Here is a 24446-nt window from a genome sequence, read left to right on the forward strand (position 1 = left end):
AGTAATATTTTTTCTCTATTTCATTTATTAGATAGGAAACTTGTTGCACTATACAAGAAGAAGAAAGCAGAATATGATTTTTCTCTTATGAGAAACACAGGATATAAATTAAGGAGCAAAATAAAAGAGAGACTGTAGGGAACAGAGAGGCAGACCTCAGAAAGGGAAGGAAATTTGGGACAAACAAGGCATTGTGACTGAAAAAAAGTCAAGAACTCAGTTCTCCAAAATGTAACTATTATGAATCAAACATACATGCAGACTGCTATCTTCACAAAAGGGATTGTTTTCCTTTCTTTTTGTTTTTTCAGAAAGTCCAGGCTAGTGACAAGGATATAGTGTTAAACTGCTGTAATCAAGAACTTGTATTTAAGGAAACTTCGCTCTAATTGGAATTTTCTGCAGGGCCTCCTTGACGTCTTTATTTCTTAAGCTGCAGATCAAGAGATTCAACATGGGGATGACCATGGTGTAGAACACTGACACCATTTTGTCCCACTTCAGGGCATAGCTAGAGCTGGGCCACTAGTAGATGAAGAGGATGGAACTGTAGTACAGGGTGAGAGCTGCCAGTGGGGAGCCACACGTTGAGAAGACCTTGAGGCGTCCAGGGCAGAATGGATCTCCAGGATGGCCAGGAGGATGGAAATGTAGGAGGCCAGGATGAGTACGGCAGGGGCAGTGATGTTGGAGGTCAGGATGAAGTACATCGCAGCCTGGTAGCTTGCCTCTACGTCACGTGCCAACTTGACAAGTGGGGGCAGGTTGCAGAAGAAATCATCGATGACTGTCACCACAGAAGCTCAGGATGAAAGTCTCACTGCTGCTGATAGTGGAGTTTACAAAGCCACCCAAGTAGGAAGTTGTAACAAGACTGACACGTAATTTTGGGGACATGGCTTGGAAATAAAGCAGGGCGTTGGTGATGGCCACATCGTGTCATAGGCCATGGCAGCTAGTAGTTAGCACACAGTGTAGGCCAGTCCAGCAAAGAAGAACTGGGCCACTCAGCCGGCAAAGGAGAACTGTTTGTTGTCAGAGACACAGGTCATCAGGATTTTAGCGGCATAGACAGAAGCATACCAGAGGTCCAGGAAGGATAGGTTTCCAATAAAGAAGTACATGGGTTGTGGAGTTGAGACTCAGTACAGATCAGGGGGGACATCAGGGTGAGATTCCCCAAGAGGCTGAGAAGATAAATGATAAGATGAAAAAGCATCAGCAGGAGCCCCATTCTGTGAACCCTAAAATGATGAACTCCTGTACCTCGGTGGAATTTCTCTTGCCTCTGATTGTGGTTGTCAGAGATCTTTTCTATGAAGAGATTAGAACACACAGCCTGATTTAAGGTATGGCGGTAGGTTGTCCCCACTTTGTCATTCTGTATAATGGAAAATACCCAGGTGATTCATTGAGGCTGTTTACTATGAGATGTGTCTATGCTGAATTGAGCATAATTCCTTTTTGATAGGCAAGAAGCCAGTCCTGAGTTAACTCAGAAGTGCACTATAAAACACGTAACAGTGAGTGTCACCTATCAGTCCAATTTCTCCTCCATTTTGATGAAATGGAGCCTTGTGCATGATCTAATTTTTAAAAATTCTTTAACATTTGAAGACATTTATTGGCACAATTCAGAAATAACTTCTAGGAAAAATCACTTTAGCTTTTCCTGTTATTTGATTAAGAGATAGTGATCTCTTGACCTAGATGAAAAGTATTCTGGAAATAAGGCCGGCCAAAGCACTGTTAACTCTGAGTCTAATGTACTTTAAATACAGAGGACTTCTGAAATTAAAGCAGTTGATGGCAAAATTTGACAAGAATGCAACTTTCTTTTGGTGGTTTACTCTTCCAAGGCAACCAAGGAATGCTTTACAAGTCTGTGCTAGCAATCTTTCCTCTGTGGTTGCTGACTATCTTCCTTGGGCTTCTGCAGCACTACATCCACACGCAAATATCAGCAGATCTTATCCTGGTAATGCTGAGTGATTTGTACTCTCTTACACAAAACACGTACAGTCTGTCTACAGCCATCAAAGCACACACATCACTAGGTTTTGTTACCCTAAAACAGTAAGCCTGAATGCTGGAAGACTGGGAACATGGCCTCCTGCACTGAACTAGGACAGGCTGAGAAAATTCATTAAACACTAACTGAATTAAAGCAGGTTTATTGGCAAGAGTTATCCTTATTCTGTGCCATTATAGGAGGTATAGTTCTTCCCTGTATATCACACTTACTCAGGGATCTGCTGACTTGAGATCTTTTCCCTTTTATTTTCTCTTTCCTGATATTTATTCTGGTTTTGATGAGTATATATTAAATATACATAGTAAGGAACTTTGTGTAATGTTTCAGCAGATACCTAAAATGTATGCTATTCAAATTCAACCTCCCTCTGTACAACCTGTCTCTCCCCAATCTCTTCAAGTCACTGTATTAAATTCAGGTCAATTTGTTTTTAACTTTCACATATGAGAGAAAATTTGCAATATTTGTGTTTCTGTATTTGGATTATTTCATTTAATGTTGTTATTGCTCTAATTTGTCAATTTTGCTGAAAACTGACAGAATTTCATTTTTTTTAAAGAGAAAAACAAAACTAAACGAAGCAAGACAGTAAAAGGCTAGAAGTAATACAGAATTTCAAGAGAAAAAAATATACAGTAAGAGTTCACCAGTTAATAGATCACACATTGTCATCTTTCAAACAGCTGTCCAGATTACAAAATTAAAGCACACAAAGTGGAGATTAATACAGTGAGATTGCAGTCAGTTCTGTTCAATGATCCAAGAAAAGCTCAGCAATATTGTTCTCCATCCTACACATTTAAATAGACTTGCAGTTATATCCTTTAGATCACTTTCCTTCCTCTCTTTTTTATGCTAACAATCACACATTTTAGTTTCCATTACTTCCACAGTTTTTTTTAACTTTTCTTTGAAGAGGAAAAGAAAAAAGATTTTAAAAAGGCCAAAAACCAAAAAACAAAACAAGACGGACCAAAGAAAACCCCAATGTGACAAAGCAAAACAGAGTCAGTTAGATCAGGAGGATGGACATAGCATAAAATGAAACAAAAGTGGGGGGGATTACTAGGTGATCAACAATGGTTACCATTATGCCTCTTGTTGTCCTAAAAAGAGTAGCCTATATCAGCTAGTATAAAAGAACTGAACAAAACTGTACATAAGACCAATAAAACCACATTGGAGAGCTTACAGGATTCCAAAGAAGATAATAGTCAAATAATAACGGGCATCATAGAATATCTGGTTGCCTTCCAAATGGTGCCTATACCCTCAAACTTGATACTATTAAGCGAAATAGAATATAATAAAATCAGTCAGAACAAGATGTGGAGGACACTACAGGGGTTCAAATCAAGTTAATAGGGAAACAAAAAAATTACTATAATCTATCGCACTATTTTTAATTTAGTTTTCCCTTAATTAAAAGATACTAAGAAATAAATTAATTTTTAAAAAAAGGAAAGAAAAAGGGGGGAGACTGAGATAAAAAAGGACATATCAATAGAACAACACCAGTCAGAACCGAAAAATTTAACCATCATTGTGTTTCACCACCAGATAGCTTGACATTAATAGTAGTTACCATAGTGACTCTTTCCTTGAAATATTTGAGTCTAACTTTGTATATTATAGCATCAATTTTATCAAGACAGTTTGAAACCATTCAAGAGAATAAAATTATTGCAGGGTATTTAGAACCAGCTAGCAGAAACCAAACATCAATTTCTATATTATCTCTTTGTCTATAAAAAGCTTGCTTATACTGTCGCATACATTAAGATATAATAAGATACATGTTAGAACCAATGGAAACAAATGAACAACAACTTGATGGGGTTTGAAAACAGGATGATATTAAATCAGCGCTAGCTATTACGCTCTTATTTTCATCAAAATAGTTATTTGTAGTATCAAAGACAATAAAATACAACCACCCAAATTAAAACCATTCCAATTAATGAGTGAAAACATTATATGGCTTCAAACTAGTGTGACTGGGAATCATGATTACCACGTACTTTCATGTAGTCTTATCATTTCTTACACTAGGGAAACTATTCAGTATTTATACAGATGAGTTTGATTTATTTCACTTACGAGTATGGTCTCGAGCTGTGTCCATTTATTTATAAATGTCTCAATGTGATTATTCTTTATAGCTGAGTAATACTCCATTGTATAAAAATACCACAACTTTTTAATCCATTCCTCAGTTGCTGGACACTTAGGTTGTTTCCAAGATCTGGCTATTACAAATTGTGCTACTATAAACATGGGTGCACATATATCACTGTGGTATGATGCTTTCAGTTCTGGGAATATGCCTAGAAGTAGAATAGCTGGGTCAAATGGAGCTTCTAGTCCCAGCTTTCTGAGAAATCTCCAGACTGACCTACACAATGGTTGCACCAGTCTACACTCCCACCAACAGTGCAGGAGAGTTCCTTTTTCCCCAGAGCCTCTCCAGCATTTGTTGGTGGTGGTTTTCTTGATCTTCGCCATTCTTTCAGGAGTGAGATGAAATCTCAGTGTGGTTCTAATTTGCATTTCTCTAATGGCTAGTGATGCTGAACATTTTTTCATGTATTTATTTGCTGTTTGTATTTCTTCATCTGAAAATTGTTTATTCATCTCCGATGCCCATTTTTGGATGGGGTCTTTGAATTTTGGGGGTCTGATTTTTTTTTAATTCTTTGTATGTTTTAGACAGAAGTCCTTTGTCTGATGGACAGTTCACTAGGATTTTTTCCCAGTTTGTGGGTTTTCTTTTCACTATGTTAGAGATTTCTTTCGATGTGCATAACTTTTTAATAAGACATGATCCCAGTTATTGACTCTGGGAAGTATTTCCTGTGTGGTTTGAGTCTTGTTCATGAATTCTCTACCTACCCCTATGTCTTCAAGATTTTTATCCAATTTGTCTTCCAATAGATTTAGTGTTTCTGTTTTAATATTTAGATCTTTGATACATTTAGATTTTATTCTAGTATATGGTGACAGGCATGGGTCTAGTTTTAGTTTTCAGCATATGGAGAGCCAGTTTTTCCAACACTATTTATTGAAGAGACTGTCATTCTTCCAGTGAACCTGTTTGGCCCCTTTATCAAAGATAAGGTGGTTGAGTGTGTTTGTAGTTGTGGTTGTATCTTCTAATCTATTCCATTGGTCTTCAGCTCTGTTTTGATTCCAGTACTATGTTGATTTTACTACAGTTGCTTTGTAGTATAACTTCAAGTCAGGGATTATGATGCCTCCTGTCTTGCCTTTGCTGCTTAGAACTGTCCTTGCTATTCTAGGTCTCTTCTCACTCCAGATGAATTTTAGGATTGATTTCTTGAGATCTATGAGGTATGTTGATGGTATTTTATTGGGATTGCATTGAATCTGTATAACAGTTTTGGGAGAATGGCCATTTTCACAATATTTATTCTTCCTATCCATGAGCAAGGGATGTCTTTCCATTTTCTGAGACCGTCTTCAATTTCATTTTTCAATGTATTATAATTTTCCCTGTATAAGTCTTTCACTTCTTTCGTGAGAGTAATTCCTAAATATTTCATTTTCTTGGTTGCTAGTGTGAAGGGAGTGGCTTCTCTTATTTCTCTCTCTGTGATTTTGTTGTTAGTGTATAGGAGTGCTATTGATTTTTGAGGATTGATTTTGTATCCAGCCACATTGATGAATTTATTTATTATATTTAGGAGTCTTTCAATGGAGTTTTGGGGGTCTTCTATGTAGAGTATCATATCATCTGCAAATAGTGATAATTTAACTTCTTCTTTTCCTATTTTTGCGCCTTTTATTTTTCTTTCATGTCTAATTGCTCTGGCTAGTATTTCCAGTACTATATTAAATAGGAGCGGTGACAGGGGACATCCTTGTCTTGTGCCTGATTTTAAAGTAAAGGCCTTCAATTTTTGGCCATTTAGTATGATACTGGCTGTTGGTTTGTCATAGATGGCCTTTATTATGTTGAGGTAAAGATCATCTATTCCAATTTTCTGTAAGGTTCTTATCATAAATGAATGTTGTATCCTATCAAAAGCTTTTTCTGCATCTATAGAAATGATCATGTGATTCTTACTTTTGACTCTATTGATATGGTGGATTACATTTATTGATTTATGTATATTGAACCATCCCTGCATACCTGGAATGAATCCACTTGGTCATGGTGTATAATATTCTTAATGACTTGCTGCATCCTATTTGCCAATATTTTATTGAGCATCTTTACATCTGTGTTCATTAGGGAGATTGGTCTGTAGTTCTCTTTTTCAGTTGGGTCTTTCTCAGGTTTTGGTACTAGAGTAATATTTGACTTAGTAGTAATGACTTAGGAAGGATTGCTTCCCTTCCAATTTTATTGAAGAGTTTGAGGAGTGTCAGCATTAGTTCCTCTTTTTATTTCTTGTAGAATCCTGCAGTGAATCCATCTGGGCCTGGGCTCTTCTTTGTAGGTAATGACTTAATTACATTTTTGATTTCATGAATAGAAATTGAGTTATTCAGCAGTTTTACTTCTTCTTGACCTAGCTTTGGTACTTCATATGCTTCTAGAAATCTGTCTATTTCTTCTGTGTTATCAAACCTTTGAGAATAGAGGTTTTTGATTATAGGTGTTGATGATCTTCTGTATTTCTATTGGGTCTGTAGTGATTTCACCTTTTTCATTCCTTATTGCATGAATTTGAGCTTTTTCTTCCCTTTTTAAAATAAGGTTGGCTAGGGGCTTATCAATTATATTTATTCTTTCAAAGAACCAACTCTTTGATTCATTGATTCTTTGTATTGTTTTCTTAGTCTCTATTGCATTGATTTCTGCTCTGATTTTTATTATTTCCTCTCTTTTGGCTTTGGGCTTGACTTGCTCTTCTTTTTCTAGATGTTTGAGGTGTAGCATCAAATTATGTATTTGTATTTGTTCTGTTTTCCTGATGTGGGAACTCAGTGCAATAAATTTCCCTCTGAGGACAGCTTTCATTGCATCAGATTCCGGTAAGTTGTATTTGTGTCTTCATTTATTTGTAGGTATTGTTTAATTTCTTCTTTAATTTCCTCTGTGACCCACTGATTACTCAAGAGTGTGTTATTCAGTTTCCATGTGATTATGGGATTTTTGTCATTAATTATTTTATCATTAATTATTAATTTCATAGCGCTATGATCTGATAACATGCAGGGGATAATTTCAACTCTTTTGCATTTCTTTAAATATGTTCTGTGAGTTAATATATGGTTTATTTTAGAGAATGACCCATGTACTGCTGAGAAAAATGTGTATTCTATTGTTGTTGGGCGGAATACTCTGTATATGTCTATCAATTCCATTTGTTCACACGTGTGATTCAGTTCTTTTATCTCTCTGCTGATTTTCTGTCTTGTTGATCTGTTCATTGGTGTCAATGGTGTGTTAAAAATCTCCTGTTATAATTGTATTACTGCTAATTTGGTTTTTCATTTCTGGTATTACTTGTTTTATATAACTGGGTGGTTTGGAATTTGGTGCATATGTATTTAAGCTAGTTATCTCTTCCTTTTGAAGTTTTCCCCTAACCAGTATGTAGTGACCTGCTTTGTCTCTTCTGATCATTATTGGTTTGAAGTTCACATTGTCTGCAAACAGAATAGCTACCCCAGCTTTTTTTTTTTTTTTTTTTTTTTTTTTTGGTTCCTGTTGCATGAAGTATTGTTTTCCATCCTTTGACTTTCAATCTGTGAGTATCCTTTTGGGTTAGATGGGTTTCTTGTAGACAGCATATGGTTGGATTTTGTTTCTTGATTTATTCTGCCAGTCTATTTCTTTTAATTAGTGCATTGAGACCATTTATGTTAATGGTTATAACTGTTATATATTGGTTTATTGGTGACATGTTATATTTCTGCTGTTGCATCTTTATCTTTCTGTTCTGTTTAATTGTCTGCTTTGTTAAGTGGCTTTTTCCTTAAGTGTATCTAGACTGTCTTTCAGTATTCTTTGCAGGATTGGCTTGGTGATCATGAATTTCTTCAGCTGTTCTTTGTCGTGGAAGTATCTTATTTCTCCATCAATTTTGAAGGACAGTTCTGCAGGGTACATCAGTCTAGGTTGGAAATCATTTTCCTTTAGGGTCTGAAATACTTCACTCCATGCTCTTCTTGCCTTTATTGTTTGTGTTGAGAAGTCTGTTGTGATTCTGATAGGTTTTCCTTTATAGGTGATCTGTCTTTTCTCTCTGACAGCTTTTAATATTCTATTCTTTTGTTCGATTTCTGGAATGGTGATTATTATATGTCTGGGTGTAGTTTTATTTTGGTTATGGCTATTTGGAGTTCTATATGCCTCATTGATCCTGTTATCAGTTTCCAATTTCATATTTGGGAAGTTTTCAGCAATTACTTCTCTAAATATCCTCTTGACATTCTTTGTATTGTCGCCTTCTTTTTCATTTATCCCTATCAACCTTATGTTGTTTTTCTTTGCATCATCTTGCAGGTGTTGAATTGTTATTTCTTGATTTCTTGTTATTTTTAAAAGATCTTTCCTTTCCTGTTCACTGGCTGCAATCTTGTCTTCAAGGTCTGAAATTCTATCTTCACATTCATTCAGGTGGTTTTTACAACTTTCAGTGGAGCTTTTGATTTCCTGTATATCTCTTTGCATCTGTTTTATATATTCTGTTTGTTTCTTATGTTGTTCATCCAGAGATTCTATCCTTTTGTGTAGTTCCTCCAATTTTTTAGCTCTGTCTTCTTTAGATATGTTCAGCATCTCCTTCATTTCTTTTATTATTTCTTCTTTTACCTGATAGATTATTTGTAGTTTGAATTCCTTCAAAGCTTCCTGGAGCTGCTTCTTTATCTGTTACTATTGTTTCAGGTATTTCAGGTATATGGCATGTATTTTCTTCTATGTACATGGCTCCTAGGCTTTCTTGGGATGGGTTGGATGTTTGAGATTGCATTTTGGTCTTTCATTTTGTCATTTTCCTATATTACTGTGTTTCAAGTGTTGTTCCAGAGTTTCCCCTGGTTGTGTTGTAAATTCACTCTTATGTCCTGGGCTCTTGGGACTCCTCTGGTAGTAGCTCCCTCCTTGGGCAGCGGAGCCCCTGGATTAAAAGAGGCTTGCCAGGCTCCTCTCAGGTAGACCTAAAGCCTCCTCAATTTGCACAGTTTCCCCTTCTGGTAGCAAAGATCCCCTGAGGGATAGAAGGCCACCTGGTGTGGTCCAGGCAATCCAAAATCCTGTTAAGTCCAGTATAGTGTGGCTGCAAGCCCATTGGACCCCCAACCCCTTAGAGCAAGGATCTCATAATCTCCCAGGGTTTGGATGTTTTTTAACAATCCAGCTTTTTGGATGGCAAAGCTCCCCAGGCTTATCGAAGGTTCCTTTATGGCCTAAGTAGGCCTCAAACCTCCTCAGCAGGACTGCTCCTTCCTCCAAGCAGTGGAAGCAGTGCTGGTGCTCTCCAGATCATAAGAAGTTCACAAGTGAGGTCAGAGCAGGTTTCAGCAGCTTGGCCTAGCTCCCTCCTTCCGGCCAGTAGCTGTGGCGTGCTCCTTGGCCAGAGGAGGTGGCAGGCGGACCTGAGTCCCCTCCGCTGAGCTAGGCCCTCTCCTTCTGGCTGGCAGCAGTCATAGGGGACCAGGTGGGAGAGGCGGCAGGCAGGGCCGAACCGGAGTCGTCTCCGCTTGGGTGGGCACTCACCTTCCGGTCCGCAGCGGTGGTAGTATGGGCCCCAGGTGGGAGAGGCGGCAGGCAGCCAGAATTTTATTATTGTTGCTGAACAGTATTCCACTGTGTATATATTCCATATTTGCTTTATGCATTCATCTATTGATGGTATCTAGGTTGGTCCTTTACCTTAGCTGTAGTGAATGGGGCCACAACAAAAGTGAGAATAATGTCCCTTTTGTGTGCTGATTTCACTTCGCTCCAGTTAAAATGGCTATTGTAAAAAATAATTTTAAAATAATGATGAAGAAAAACAAATCTTATGCGTCTTAATTTTGGTTCAGTGACATTCAGTCTGGATTTTTGAACCCCAAATCTCCAGAGAATAGATTTTAATATGTTTTCGAGGGGCTGATTTTGCAGTAGTTTGCTAAAAGAGCAGTGGTAAACTTAACCAGGAGGAGATGGGTCCCAACCTCAGTGCCCTCCTTCCTGTGAAGAATGAAGCCTGATAGGGCTGTGGCCAGCAGAGGGGAGGTACATAGTCCTGCAAAGACTTGTACTGCAACCTACCTCATTCAAAGAGAGGCTCAAACTAGGATGGCCAGAGCTCTAGATGGACAAGGATAGATTTTTTTTCTGGTAAGTACCAATGATAAAATTATTTTTTGCTTAAAAATACAACTTAGTCTTAGCAATTCTTTTAGAATACGGCCTTAAAACTGAGCTGGAATTAAAAAAAAACCTATAAAGAATGACACAATTTCTTTACACTGGAATTGAAGAATCCACAGAGGTACATTTTTTTTTTTTACTTAAAGATATATTGATGCTAGCACTTTGTCCAATGAAATGGTTGTACAATAAACTAAGAAGAGTACAATCAGTGACATTTGGTTTTTCCCTACATCAAGACTGTGAGTCTCCTAGGCTGTTTTCAACTAAGCATTTTCCTGGAAGCTGGGGATCATGAGACAGCAATTCCAAGTTCTGAGCTCAGCTGGCTGCTGCCTACTTAAAATAACATAATTACCTCCAGAAGTCTATTTTTGTGCCTGCCTCTATCTGTTCAACAAGACTTCATTACATCACAAATGTGAGAATAAATTTTGAAAGACCCTGTCTAATCTCTAAATTCCTTGATGTTCTGACTTGGTCCCCACCCCTCAGACACATGGATTTACCTCCCAAGGAGTTTCACCTGTGCCCATCCTGTGACTGCCCTGATGACCTGCTGTCTTCACAGTGAAAGCACCCCTAGTGGCCACGTGGGCTTAACACAAGTTGTGTCACTGCCAGCTTTACCCAAGAAACTTCAGGCAGGAATGAAAATTGCAAGAGACATTTGTTCCCCAACCTCTCTTAGTTCTTCTACAGTTTTTAAAAGTATAAATATATGAATATGAACATGACCAAACACACCTGAATATGTACACCAGTGAGTTTCCAAACAAAATGAACAGAAGCAGGCTTGGTGTGAGGCGTAAGGCACACTAAGACACTTTCCATATATTTGCAGGCAGACTGCAGAAAGGAAGAATGGTAAAGGGGAAAACCTGACATAAAGTGGAGACAGAGTTAAACCTATATCATACCCCAGGCCCACCCCCTGCTCTTTGTGGGCCACACGTATCACCAGAAAACATCTAGCAGCCCATATGTACATATATTATGGTGCAATGACCTGACAATAAACCAAAGATTCAAGCAAGATGTTACCACTCCTGACATTAACTTTGAAATCAGATCTCCCAAAGTTCCTTGTAAATAGAAGAGTGAAGTATAATGCATCATATATTAAATGGTATAAGTATGAGTACAGAGGTAGACAGATGATGATGATAGATAGATAGATAGATAGATAGATAGATAGATAAGAAGATGCCTACATAGATTTTCCTAAAGCTATTTTTCATTGCCATTCAACCATAGACTCAAAGCTTGCCATGTGTATTTTGGATACAGAAGGAGCTCATGGAATTTCTCTCCACAAGTTCTCTCATCTCCAGCAATCAAACAGCTCCCTGCATCAAGAGAATCCTTGAAGAACTAGATGCCTCTGGAACTGGATGCACTTGTCTATGGCCACACCCCCTTCACACACTCAGACTTGGTCACAGCAAAGATATCATACCTCTTAGCAATATCTCTGTCCTCCTCAAACTTTTTTTACCCAATGGCTGCACAAAGCAGTTCGGTATTTTATTAGATAGTTCTCCAGGTATATATTAATTGTAAATGTTTGACAGGATACCAAGATAGATGAATAGATGCTTTCCTATCAAGAAGTTTTATCATGAGCTAGCTATTGAAAAAGAAAAACAATTTAAATTCATGAAAATGCTAACTCTTTTTAATTTTTATGCATGTTTACATGCTCTGAGTATTAAAATGATTCCTGCTGCATAGCAGGAGGGGAAGCAGAGAGTAGAAGCTACAGAGAGCTTACAAGAATGAAGACACCTGTTAGACATACGTCTAACTGCCTATTTCCTGAAAAGCAATCCTTCCTAGAGATTCCTGGGGACACTTCAGCTTTCTTCATTAAATATAATCATAGAATAAGAGAACCTTATTCTCTTTCATGAAATAGAATTGAACCATGATTTGCTTACATTAACAATCATTTTAATTTTTTTATATTGTGATTTACTGGACTTCTACTCCCTTTGGTTAAGTAAATAGAACACTTATCCCTATGATTGTAAATAGGCACTTCCACTGAATTTGCACTGAAATTCAGATTCTGCCTCATCATCTAATGTGAAAGTTTCTTCTACTCATAGAAATCCTCTTCCCAGGGATAACAACACTGGGATATTATACAAGATTAGCGTCCTTTCGAGATGTGCTGGTGAACCTCAGATCATCACATGCTGTTCTGGTGCCAAGTAACCAGTTACGAGGCTCAGGCATCATCCTGGAATGCAGATGGGAGCAGTCAGTCATCATGCATACTCATGACACAATTAATCTAGACAAGGTTTGGTATATGAGTCTTATTTACTAATTTGATATAAAAGGAAACTGACATGGACAATTAACCTACAGAATAGTCTGAAAAAATGGAAATTTCTGAAATTATTGTAGTCCATAATAAAAATGATAAAAATAATGAAAATGAAAAGATCTCAAGTTCTAGATCTGCAATATGTTGACCCTGTAATCATTCATCAGGAAATGTCATCTTGACCAAAGGAAGAACAGTAGCACACACCTCTAGGTGGGACACAAACATGTGACCTTGGGGGCACTATATATGGTCCCTAGAACTCTCCTTGGCACTGTCTCCTGCTTGGCTTCCCTCACCTCCATGAAGTGAGAAACCTTCCTGCTTTGAAGAACATCAACCACGGACTGAACCCTCTGAAACTGCTATCCCTTCCACATGAAAAATAGGTAATAAAAGCATCATTTTAAAAAGTTGCTCTATTGATAGACAATTATACTGAGAGGAGAAAATTAATAATTACCCCAAAAGTTAGAGCAGCCTTTATTTCTACGTCTGCCCATCAATGTATGGATTTATTTAAAATAAATATGACAATTCATATGAGATTGACAGTGAGGTAGATATCAGGAGAAATTCACCTATAGGACAAAGTAATGTCTTGAGTGAGTTTATTAATGGCTAAGAGACAGAATGAAAATGGAAATAGCATGGAATGAATTCCAGATCTATAATCCACCTGTTAGACAACCAAGAGTAACATATTTAAAACCATTAAACTGAGAAATGGATAAAAAGTTGTGGTATTTTTATACAATGGAGTACTACTCAGCTATAAAGAATGATCACATTGAGATATTTATAAATAAATGGACGCAGCTTGAGACCATATGCATAAGTCAAATAAATCAAAATCACATGTGTAAATACCGAATAGTTTCCCTAGTATAAGAAATGATAAGAATACATAAAAGTATGTGGTAATCATGATTCCCAATCATGTTGGTTTGAATCCACATAACGTTATCACTCATTAATTGCAATGGTTTTAACCTGGGTTGTTTGATTTTAGTGTGGGTGATAGTACGAATAGCTCTTCTGAAGAAAACAACACATCATAAAAGCTAGTGCTGATTTAATATCATCTTGTTTTGAACTCCCATCAAGCTGTTGTACACCTGTTTCCACTGGTTTTAACATGGGATATCTTACTATATGTTACTATATGCAATAGTATAAACAAAAATTTTTATAGGCAAAGAGATAATATAGAAACCATGGTTCATTTTCTGTTAACTGGTTCTAAAAACCTTATAATTTCTTCATTCTCTTGAACAGCTTCAAACTGACTTGATATGCTTGATGCTGTAGTATACGAAGTTATACTCAAATAATTCAAGGAAGGAGGCACTATGGTGACTATTATTATGTTAGATTATCTGGGGGTGAAACACAATGATGCTTAAACTGTTCGGTTCTGACCTGTGTTGTTCTAATACAATGTCCTCTGTTACCTCAATCCCACCCTTTTTTTAAATAAAATTAATCTACGTTTTTCTTACATTTTTTTCAATTAAGGGAAAACTAAATTAAAAAATAGTGGGATATATTATAGTAACTTTTTTGTTTTCCTATTAAAGTGATATGAACCCCAGTATTGCTCTCCCCATCTTGTTCTGGCAGATTTTACTATATTCTATTTTGTTTGATAGTATCAAGTTTGAGGGTATAGGCAACCACTTTGAAGACAATAAGATTCACTAAGATGCCCATTATGGTTTGATTATTATCTTCTTTTGAAATCCTGTAAGGTCTCCAGTGTAGGTTTTATTGGTCTTGTTCTGTACTGTTTTGATCAACTCTATTATACCTGAGGATATAGGCAACTTTTTAAAAAATAGCAAGAGGCACAATGGTAATCATTTTAGATCACCTGATATTCTACTTTTGCATCATGTACTATGCCCATCCTTTTGTTCTAACCGACTCTGTTTTGTTTAGCCACATTAGATTTTATTCTCTCCAAAAAAATAATAAGAATTGTGGGAGTAAAAAAACCCAAAATATGTAAATGTTATTAAAAAGAGGAAAGGAAGGTGGTCTAAGGGATATAATTGCATGTATGTTTGAGTGTGTAGGATGGAAATCTATATTACTGAACTTTTGTTGGATCATTGATCAGCACTGTCTTCAATCTCATTGTATGAATGTTCACTTTACATGCTTTAATTTTATAATTTGGACAACTATTTCAAAGATGACAATATGTAACCTATTAACTAGTGATATCTTACTGTATTTTTTCCTTGCAATTCTGTATTATTTGTACCCTTTTACTGCTTTGTTTTTTAATTATTTATTTCCTTTCTTTTTTCTCTTTAAATAAAAAAAATGCAAAAAAATAAAAACATTAAAGCTTCATTTCATATCTATAAAAGAGTAACCTGTTAAGAGTAAATGAAGTAATAATTGTAAAGTCAAAAAGAAAAATAACTTTAAAATAAAGTTAAATTTTATATAAATTAAATTGTGTAATTTTCAACTACAATGAAAATAATGTGCACATGTGAGCAATGCATATATACATATAGAATCTCCCCGCATAAAGCTTGTAACCGAGAAGACAGTCAAGCAACTCTGAGCATCCTTAATTATAATGATGACTATTATGTGAACTGAACAGGGTGACATAAGGCTGCACTACAAGAATGACATCAGGGGGTGATTCATCTGCACAGGTCACATCTGACCTGAGGACCACAGATAACTGCAGTGAACCAGTTGGATTTGGGAGTGAAAATAGGGATTTCAGACTGCAGAGCAGTGCACTAAGAGAAGTGAAGGAAATCAGAAGTGAAGGGACCCAGAGATGTAAAGAGAGCAGTGTTAGGTTTAATGAGAAAAACTGCAAGGCTGGACCCCATGGGAATCAGGCAGCCCATCTCGGTGATTCTGAAGGGTGGTCTAAGTACAGTGGAGAGCGTTTGGTGTGTTTTACTCAGATTCAAGGTACAGTCAACTGTAATAAAAAATGTAAAATTAAAGAAATTAAAAACCTCTCCATAGTATCCAAAAAGCAGACAGCAAAGGCAGAGGCAATGTTTGAGATGACTCTTACAAATGTCCAAGTGAGATTGGCTAGCATTCAGATGGATTAATAACAAAGGGTTTGGTGAGAAGTAAACCAATCAGAGAGCTACCTGGGAAGTAAGATTTTGCTTGTCATTTTTACTGTTCATGGAAATCAGTTCTTTTCCTCTATTGAGGGTAAAATAAGACTCGTAGTGCCTGTCTAGGGTAGGATTGTGACGAATGCCAATGCTTCCTGTGTCTCTAACCTTGTCATCTTTCTTTGCATCCAGATGAGAGAGAAGCATGTCCCAGTGTGACCCAGATGGGAATCCACAAACTTCTCTAAAAATACAGGAGCACCAAGAAGGGCAGGGCCTTGCTATTTGTCACTCCAGGTACTCGGGAGAATACCAGGTGTGAATGCTGAGAGAATTAAACAAAGGTTAATGAGTGATGAATAGTCCAATAGAAAAACATAACACATACAGTTGAAATACAGGACCATCCATTACGTATGCTGAAAGAGGGAATACAAAAGCATGAAGAGATAATGTTGGGTGGGTCAATTATGAGCAATCTATTTAATTATCAAATAAACCCATGAGCTTCAAAGATTTTGATCGCAGCACACCTTATATATTCAGAGTCTACCAAAAATATGCATGCACATGTCAGGAAAATAAAAATTTATGTAAACATTTTACTACTAAATTTAGTCAGACTTCATGAGATTAAAACGAGTTAACTTTGGTCTCCACAATCACAAGAGGTGCTCAAAGTGGAGGCTATTAGCTTCTAGATATTTATTAGGCAATTTGCTCCTTAGGTAACCTTGGTTCTTGAAACTATTACTCATTCATATTCAGCTTATTGTCTAAAGACCAGCAGTGCAGTAGGTTTTCTGTGCTGTATGACATCCTCCAGGGCCCCCCACATGAGATTAACAGTATCTGTTGAAAAAATATCATATTGCTTGGTGGACTCTGTATTATTAAATATCTCTAAAAGACTGTGCTATGTGAGCTATAGCTGTCAAAATTTTTTATATCATAAATAAATCTAAATATTTTAATGTTTTATACTTCGTTAAAAACAATAATAAACTACGAGGATTTCGCTCAGTAGCATAAGTGCCTGCCTGTCAAGTGTGAGTTTGTGAGTTTGATCCCTGGTACCAAAAAACCTTCTTAAAAAGATAAAAAAAAACCCATTACACATTAGCATAAATAAAAGATTAACAAATTACATAACTATATGTTGAAACCAAAACATATAATGACCATAGTGATACCGGTTAATAGGTTTGCAATTTTTAAAATATCTGGCTTAATCCACAATGGATGAAATTCTCACATGTCCTTGTGCATTCAGTTTACTGAGGTTGTTTTGATTTAAATATATAAATAAACTTCATCCTGAAAGTGAACAATTAGAAAAGGAGAAAACATGTAAATAATATTTACAGATGCTTGAAATACTCTTCCATCATAAACCACCTCTCACCAAACGGTATTCACAAAATATAAAGCTTATTTCAGTAGAGCAGTTTTGGTCATATAGACCCTTCAAAGATGTCTTGGGCATCACAAATTTCCTTAGCTGCCCTCTGCACCACTGCCATGCACAGTTCCTTCAGGGAGCCTGAAGGACATTCCTTTGCCCAAGGAGAAAACTATACATTTCTGAGCCTATTACAATTCTCACGGTGACTGTCCACCATACAGTAATAATTACCAACATTTCCTGAAGAATTTTGGCCAGTGTAGCAATAAAATTATCAGGGATAAGGCATAATACTATTACACCACGACACAGGAATGTTTCACTGCCATGATAATTGAGGACTAGAAATGGTTACGCATAAATTGGGCTACGTCACACTGATAGTGATCTGTAGAGATATGTAAGGCTTGAACCTAGGTTTCCCCAACTCTAAAGCATATTTTCTCAACTACCACTTTGAATTTCAATTTAGGCAAACACTGCTCAGTAATGTCAGTTCCTGGGAAATGAATGAGAGCTAAGGCATGGATGGCCTCTGTCTTCAAGGAAAAGTAGTCTGGCAGAAAAATCAATAATTATGATCACAAAGGTAGACAAAAAATATGACAAGGGACAAAACCCCTTCCATGTTTCATGAGAATATGTGTCTCCTGTCTGTTTACCCCACAGATCAACCATAAACCACGTACATGTGTGCCAAGGCTGCATTGCCAGATTTCTAGATGCCTGCACACTGACCACGACCTTTCCTCCAGCTCCTTCCACAGCTCCATTCCAAACTCAGTAGCAGTGGTTCATGGATGAGTATTTGAGTAAGAGAAATCATTTTTAGAAATATGGATAATCCAGATCCCACTTAGCATACATGTCAAATATTCATTGAAAAATGACTACGAATAATTCATCTGATTATGCATCAATCATCAGAAACACAGCACAAAATAAGTAGAAACAGCCCTGGTCCTTGTGCTGATTTTAGTTTAGTTTGTCATAAACATGAAGTAAAGCAATTGCCTAGAGTAATTGGGAGAGGATCTATGTTTTGTCGAAGGTCACTAAGCATGTTAAGGGCTGACTCAGTATAATCAAAACTCCTTTTGGTGCATTTTGTGTGCCTCAGATGCTCCAGCACTTGGCCCTATTATCTGTACCATTACTCTAAAATTCTCATTGGTTTCTGTAACTCTACTTGGGCAGGAATGTTCAGTTTGGGCCCAGAGACCACTGGGAAGATGGAGATGGGCCTCAAGAAATTCAAGATTCCCCCAGAATGTGTCTGGGAAGTCTTATTAATGCGCTCATCTGTGGAAGAGTCAATCAGGGTGCAGGGTTCAAAGCCAATGTGTCACAGGGTTTAGATTTCCACCACCCAGTGGGAAGGATTCTAGGGATATGCTAAAAGCCTTGGAAATGAACTGTACTGATACAAACTGAGTAATAATGGGAAAATTAAACACATTTCCTCCACATGGTCTTGGATTTCTGACCTTCTAGATTTTGCTAATTAATTTAAATACTTGACAGAGGTGCATTAGTGTTGTTCATTATGCTATAATTTAAACAAAGTTGCAAGAGGAAATTTTGCTAAAATCATATGAAAATACTCCAAAAAAGAGGACGCAGGGTTATATGGATGTTTAATTGTAGACACTGTGAGTGGATAAAGGGGATAAGTTCTAAGAAAAGTTATTCCTTTCATATAAAAATTTTCAAATCAAATTACATGATTTAAACCTTGTGATATGAACAACAACTTCTAAAATAACAATATGCAAAATATGAACTACTGTTAATATTTTAATTTTTTAAATTCTGTATTGTTTCTATCCTTTTCTTGCTTTGTTTTTCTTTTAAAAGAAAAAGGAATTATGAAATAATTTCATATAAGAACAGAATGACTGTGGATCACAAGTGTGAAGAATCGCATCAGTGAAAGGGAAGATATGTAGGACAAGTGTACGCATGCTCAAGGGTCTCACCTGGTACCGAGTGGCACAGAGGGGTGAGATTTTCCTCAAGCACAGGTGTAGTCAGTCTTTGGGCACACAGGAAAACTGCATTTCCCAGGAGCTTTGTAATTAAAGTCTGGGTCATGTGTTCACTTTCTGGCCAATCGACATGGCCAGAGGCAAGGACACTGTAACTCTCTAGGCATGGTACCTCAGACTGGGCTATCCAGCCTCCGCTTCAGCTGCTGCCAAACCTTGCTCGCCACAGTGATAATGGCACCACCCAAAGAAAGAACCAACACGGATTTGAGTGTCTGCCCACTGCAAAGATGAAACTTCTACAGAACTAGCACTGAAAACTAGTCTAGCCTACACTTAGCAAAAATAGGTGGAGGTCATTCAGTTAACTATCAACTATGGAAAGCCCAAGATGACAGGCTTTGGGACTGTTAGCCATACAAATCAGAGAGAAACACAGGCCCCTCAAGGAAGAGAGTTTAGGAATGGAAAATATATAACTGAAACCAAGTTATCATAATAAAATGTTATAGGAAAATGTAAAGGAAAAGAATCTGGTAAAAGCGATTGTCTTTTTGTATTTTCCATTCAATTCTGTAGGACATCTAAAACTTTCTTAACCTACCGGGTGTGGTAGCACATGCTTGTACTCCCAGCACTCTGGAGGCTGAGGCAGGAGGATTGCTGTGAGTTTGAGACCAGCCTGGGCCAGATATCAAGACCCTATCTCAAAGAAAAAAATATTATCATGAAAAGGAAGAAAAAGGACAGAAAGAAATGAAGGGATGAAAATCAAGGAAGGCTTTTCTTCTTAAATTTTTATTACACATACTTGCAGTGCATACTGGTCACATTCCTTTTTATCTTAATCACATCTTATCTTAATTTTGTTGCCATATCTTCTCTCTCCCCCTCAATGTCCTGATCCTCTTCCCATTTGAGAAAGCTCTCTCTCCCCACTTTCTAGAACTTATCTTTTACACTGCACTACCTTTCTATGTTGGGTTTCTCATAACAAGAGAAACTACAAGACATTTACACTTGTGTGACTGGTTTATTTCACCAAATATTAAGGTCTCCAGCTGTGTCCACTATGCTACAATGACTCAAGTCGATCTTTTTTAGAGAGTGCATAACAAACTGTATATTCTGGTGTGTAAATACCACATTTTCTTTGTCCAGAAGTCTGTTTTAAACAGAGAGAGGGAGATAGCCCATGGAATGAAATTTGAATTTGAAGGGAGCCATATATGAATTAGAAAGGTGAATGAGGTGTTGCTATTTATTCTCTATATAGTTCATGGTGTTTTACCTTTTTAATCACGACATATCACTTTTATAACTAAAGCAAAGGAGAATTTAAAAATTGGTCCCACTAGTGTCTTTAAATACATATAATATTAATTTATTAAAAACAATGTGTTAATTTTTTATGTAACTTTTTATGTGCAGCCAGTTAAAGAACAGATTGCAGCTTCAACGGGTCAGCGGAAGTCCGTTCCAGGAGAGCTGTCGCCCTCTAGAGGTGAATGGAAGCATTGACCAAACACTTCAGCTGAAACTGCAGCGCAGCCTCTGAAGCACCTGCCACCTGGCGTCTCTGTGGTGCAGCACTACTGGAAGACTGGTATTAGCCCCAGACCTAAAGCCTTGAGAAAGGCTTTGTCCCCTGGTGTGTATGCCTCCCTGCGCTGGCACCGCCCCTGCACAGCCGCTGGGAACACAGCCCTGGATAAATGTTAGGAGATGAAGCCATTGGTGAATGTTTCTGTGCCACCTCCGAGGTGCACAGTATTTTCCAGCTGAAAGAAGGATATCACTGAAGGACACATGCAGAACCTTTCCATTGCCTTAGTGTATGTACTAGAAAATTATTACTATATACCCCTGCTAGCCAATAAAAATGCTTTAGAAGAAATCACAGAAACTCACGGTGCTTACTATTACACAGGGAAACCAGAGCTCTTGGCTATGAGATTCCTTAGTTCTTATTATCTGCTTACAGTAGTGGAAGATTATTGTGAAAATACAATATTTTCAATACAAGAGCACAGCACCAAAGAACATAGGATAAGCATTGCCAAACCGAGGCAGCAAAGCATTCGTATTTGCACGAGTTGTTAAAGAGAGAAAACGAACTTCCTCATGCCTTGATATCACAACCCTTACGTTTTAACTTTTAATTTATTTTATTTTAATTTTTAAACATACATAACATTTCATGTTTTTAGGACACAATAAGATTTTTACATAGATTTATTAATGATTAAATCCATCTTGTTAAAATCCAGTCATTCTGTTACACAGTAGACCTCTCAGAGTCCTTGTGTCTACCAGAGCGCAACTGTCACATGACCTTATCCTCTTCGTCACCTCAGCCTGTGAGAGATGTCAGACTAACCGCTCCACTCAGGAGACCGACATGTGGGGCCCAGAGGCAGGTGTGCTCTTGCAGGCTCTACTTTTTCACACCATGATGATTTCCCTGAACACAGTTGCCCCAGGTTCATCTAAGTGGCCTCAAGTGTCTGCATTACATCCTTTTTATGGCTGAATAGTACTCCTTTGTGTACCTCCACTACATTTTGTTTATGCCTTCATCCACTGGTTGACTCTTACACTGATTCTGTACCTGGGCTGTTGAGAAAAATGCAGCCACAAACAAGGGTGCAGACTTCTTGCCAACAAGCTGATTTTTTTGTCTTTGGATATGTATCTATTAGTGTCATCCCTGGATTATACAGCAGTGCCATTATATTTTATATGTCATATTTATTTTATTATTTTATATTTTTAATTTTGGATATTGAATCCACATGCTAACCAAGTGCTCTAGTACCATGGATTTTAAATCCATGAGCACATCCTGTCTAGAAACACCAGCTTATATCCACACCAGCATGGGCAGGGAGGTGGTCTCTTTTCAGCACATTTCTATCAACATTTTTCTTGCACCCTCTTTTTCATAATCATTATCCTAACTAGAATGAATTGACATATTCCTGTTATTAGAATCTTCATTCCATGATGTTTAGTGATACTGAGAATTCTTTCCATGCTTGATGGCGATTTATAGGCCTTCTCTTATGGAAATGTCTAAATAGACATTTAGGGTTTTACCCATTCTTGAACCAGGTTATTTATTTGCTTTGTATGTTTTTTTCTTTATTTATTTCCTACTAATTTGTTTGTGTTCCTTGTGCAAGCACAGCCACTTCACTACTTCTCTTCGGGATAGTACTAGAAGCTCTAGCTAATGCAAACGGGCAAGGAAAAAGGGAGGAAAAGTTATCTAGATTGGATAGGAGGAACTTAATTGCTCCCATTTGTAGAGAAGATGATCTCACATCTGGAAAATTCTTAATCATCCCCCAAAACACAGAACAAATCAGCAAGTTCAGTGGAGTTTCAGGATACAAAATCAACATTTAAAAATGGGTAGCATTTCTCAACATAAAATAGCAAACCAACTGAATGAAAAATCAACAAAATAATCCACTTCCAGTAGCTTCAAAAAGTAAAACAAATACTAGAAATACATTAATCCAAGGAGGTGAAAGAGCTTTATAATAAAAAGTATAAAATACTGATGAAATAAATTGAAGAAGATGCAATAAGTAGAAAAATATCTATACTAATATAGTGGAAGAATTAGTATTATTAAAACGTCTGTGCTAGTCAAAGCAATCTATACAAGCAAATCAGTCCCTATTGAATTACTAATAGTGTGCTTCACAGGAAAGCAAAAAGAAAAGATCCTTAACTTTGTATAAAATAATAAAAGATATCAGTTAGTCAAAAACAATCTTAACCAGAAAGAACAAAGCAGGAGCTATCACACTACCTCAGTCTGGAATATGCTAAAAGCTATAGTAACCAAAGTAGTATGCTATTGGCATAAAAAAGGAGACATATAGATCAGTGGGATAGAGTGGACTGCCCAGCTTACTGGCTTCCAAGCACATCCATTGTGGAGCTAAAATGGAGGACACTGGGATGAATTGGGATCCTTACTGAATACAAAATTCAACTTAAGATGCATTAAAGATTTAACTCAAAGTCTTAACATAATGAAACCACTAGAATGTGTAACAGAAATATTTCAGGCCAATGACAGACAAGGATTTTGTTTTGTAGTTACTGCCTCAAAAGCACAAGCAACAGAAACTGAAATGGATCAGTGAGGAGATCAAAATTAATGGCTTCTGCACGGCAAAGGAAATAGCACAGCAAAGAGATGACACAGAGAACTGGAGAAAATATTCCACACCAAACACTTGACAAGGGGCTAACACCCTCACACTTAATCTCAACACTGCATCTAATTATTTGAACTCAGCATTGCAAATCCTCCTTCCCAGGTAAAGTATTTGCTCTATGGTATGTGTATGGGCACACAGAGGTTTCACATTTAACAAATAAAATATTATTATGTACATAAATACATGTGTAGCTGATGTTTATGTTGTATGCAGATGCATAAGCAAGATCATATGGGTCTGCACCTATTTGTATAGCTACTATTCAGCTTGTTTTCAACATTTCTCAGAGGAAAATCTAAGGGAATTTAAAAATAAACTTAACTAGCAAAGAAGAAAAAGCAGAAGAAAAGAGGAGGGCAAGAGATCAGAGGTATTTATTCCTCAATGGCTTCCTTCATCCAAAATTACCAGACAGTACTGACTCTCAAGCTGGAAAAACTCTCTTCATTGCCCTCTCAGAGATTCAAAAGACGTGACAAGAGCATCATGCTTTCAGTGTCCTTCTTTCACAGCGGCAGTTCCTTTGGGAAGAATCATGAGTGAAGCATAAAATGGTGAATGTTTTCCTTTTCAGCATGACAATTACTTGAGCTTTCTTTGCTTTCTTCATCTATATTCTCCTTTTTTTGTCCCCTTTCCTTTCTCTCCCTTTGAGACAGTACCCTGTCACACTACACGCAATCACTGACTGATAAGCAGATCTAGCTCCAAGCCACTTTATGTTTCTTTCTTTCTTTCTTTCTTTTTTTTTTTTTGCAGTAGCACTGCAGGTTCTAACTGAGTTTTTAAATTTATTTTATTTTTTATTTAAAGAAAAGGAAACAAAAAATACATGGAGATAAAAAAGGGTAGAAATAATACAAAATTACAGAAAAATAAACGGTAAGAAATTGCTAGTTGGTAAGTCATCTTAGAAATAGCTGTTCAGATTACAAAATTAAAGTATGTATAATGACATTCAAAAAGTGACACTGCAAACAGTTCTGATCAATGATCG

General features: G+C 37.0%; 1 pseudogene; it reads right to left on the reverse strand.

Moving 5' to 3' along the window:
- Positions 1 to 369: 369 nt before the first annotated feature.
- LOC100734289 (olfactory receptor 9G19-like) overlaps positions 370 to 24446 on the reverse strand; it is an 88751-nt pseudogene continuing 64674 nt past the window's right edge.

Source organism: Cavia porcellus, unplaced genomic scaffold (genome assembly GCF_034190915.1).
Source record: "Cavia porcellus strain 051 isolate PalLab524CR breed Dunkin Hartley unplaced genomic scaffold, mCavPor4.1 scaffold_50, whole genome shotgun sequence".
Taxonomy (NCBI): domain Eukaryota; kingdom Metazoa; phylum Chordata; class Mammalia; order Rodentia; family Caviidae; genus Cavia; species Cavia porcellus.